Raw genomic sequence first — 2,734 nt, 5'->3', positions numbered from 1 at the left:
CTGGTACTCCGGCGAGCTTCACCATCGATGAACACAACCAAAAGACTTCTCTCAACTCTAGGAGCAAGGCCCAAGCCTTGGTTGAGGTGTCGGAACTTGTTTGGAGGACGAATCAAGAAATATCCAAATTCTAGGGTCCCGGCGAGTTCATGGCGATTTGAGGCTCTTTCAGGCCAAATTGGACTTGGCCACATGTATAAAACTTGCTCCACTCATTGAGATCTTCTTTCTTATAAAATTTGAGAATTTTTAGAAATAGTTGAATTTTCTGGCGAGAGGGGCGGCCGACCACCACTTGCGGCGGCGCGTGTGGCCAGTGGGCCGCCAATGCTATTTTACACTAAATTGATATCCTAATCTCATATTTGATATCCATATGATGTGATTTAAGTATTGTGAATCTAGTTTGATTAAGGTCCATTACTTGATAATTATATGAATCGACGATTCGACCGTTGGATCGTCACCAAACTTTGATATGTTATAATACGTAATATTTGAGGATATTAGAAATTTACGGATCGGGAATCCGACGTACGGATCTTCCCGAATAAGAAATGTAAGTTACATGTTCTATTGATAAGAATTCTAAGGCATGATTTGATAATTGTTCTAGGCGCCGATCGTTCGTGACGCCTTGATGTTTGTGCTAGGGAGTTGTGGCGCAGACTCCAGGTGAGTGGGCTTTTGGTTTTCTATAGATGTATATATGTTTTCCATTTTCCCATAAATGGTTTTAAATGGATTTACATTTTTAAATGCCATGTCAATTGCATTACATTTTGGTATATGCATTAGTATAGATATGCATATTATTGCATGATGCTGCGAACGCCCAGGTAAGGTTCAGGTGAGTACATATTGAAGATGGTGATTGCAGTGTGTATGGTCATGTTTAAATGCATTTAGTGCTCATTATCCTGCACCCTAGCGTTAATGCTTCGCCCGAGGCCAGGGTCAGCCTTCATGTGATCGTTCACCTCCCGCACTGCATGCTCACCTTGGATCTAAGGCAGGTGCCAGCCTATTGTACATACCACATTAGGTGGTTCCGACTCGTAGGTGACTTGTGATATTTCGCATAGCCTTCACGTGATCGTAGCACTTGAGCGTACTTATTTACACTCAACCTGTCGTACAAACCACATTAGGTGGTTCCAACTCATGTGCAAGAATTAGTTAATGAGCTATAGGTTCAGTCGTACAAGTCACATTAGGTGACTCCGGCTGGCATATCATTTTACATTGATTTATTTCACCTAGCTTACATATTTCATTGTTGAGATACTTGACATGGCATATATTTAGTTTTCATTACTCTCAAGCATGATTCTATATACATATGTATTACTATTTTCTGGGAAATTAGACGGGTTTTACGGTGAGGGGTTATAACGTTTTCAAAAGGTTTTTATTAAAAACTTTATTTTCAGGCCCACTCACCCTTGTTTTGCACCCCTCCAGGTTTTAGCTGTTGAAAGTTCGTATCAACGAGGATTCATGGAAAATCTCAGTATATGTGGCTACCAATGAGCGTATGATCCTTACCTATACTATTGTACTTTACTTATGCTCTGATCTCGCGTGTGAAATGGGTTCATTCCCATTCACAGCACACTATGGTATTTAGGTACTTTTAGATTTAAATTTATTCACATGTTCCACATCACTATACTTTATGGCTTCATCACCTTCTAGGTGTCGGCCAGTAGAGCTCGATTCAGAGTCCTAATGGACATTCCAAGTTGGGTTGTGTCACAACCTAATTCATATCTGAATAACCATGAAGTAATCGATGACCAAATACTATAAGCCAGAGTACCTTTGAATAGGACGAGACATGAACAGAAACAATAAACTGCGGAAAGCAAGGCGGTAAAAACAATGCATAGTGAATGTGTTGACCCTAAAAACTTTTTAGCCTATGTGGCGCGCAGGCCGGATAGCTAATGAGCTAACTACGTCATTCGGTTGAATACGAGGCGTCCAACTCTTCGACTAAGCTCGGTGAGCAAATGAATGTAGTGATGGTGTCAAACGCGCTATTGACTTATGTATTTGGGTGATTATGGCCGAGGAAGGAACTTGTCTCAGCCTATAGGTTCTAGAGTTTGAAGACAATGTTGCTAGTTATTTCAAAGTTCAAATGAGGTTCGGCTTTCAATATGCCAAACACCAACCAGGAACACCTCACTTCGCCGAGAATGCTAATGAGATGACCTCTTTCAACAAGGACTCAAAGACTTCTTGTTAGCAGAGACTTAGACAGTTAGTCAACCAAGCTTGAAGTAGTGTTGTTTCTACAAACTAGAAGGTACTCCTTGATTGCTTGATTCTATGGCTCCAGTGTTGTTTATACAAATTGTAAGATGTCGCCAGTTGCCAATCACAATGTTGTTTCTACAAACTGGAAGATGTGCTTGTCAAAGTTAGGAAGCTTAGGGTTTTTCTCAAAGATGAGAGGATTTCGTGTAGAGCGAGAAATTACACAGGGCAGATTTATGTGTTATGTTAAAGGTCCTCTAAATGTTAAATAAACTCTTCTATTTGTAAAAGTGGTTTTCGTGCTGATCACCTTACGCCGAAGTAAAGTCCTATCTGGATTGTACCCCTTCAGCATCCCTTGATCCAATATCAACTCATCCTGATCTCTAGACCGGGCCCGGCCACTCCTACCAAACTTCAAACTCTAAATCTAGTATACTTCTTGTTATTCAATTCATTCTTGGTCTTG

This window comes from Malus sylvestris, chromosome 16 (assembly GCF_916048215.2).
Source record: "Malus sylvestris chromosome 16, drMalSylv7.2, whole genome shotgun sequence".
Taxonomy (NCBI): domain Eukaryota; kingdom Viridiplantae; phylum Streptophyta; class Magnoliopsida; order Rosales; family Rosaceae; genus Malus; species Malus sylvestris.
This window is presented reverse-complemented; position numbering follows the sequence as displayed.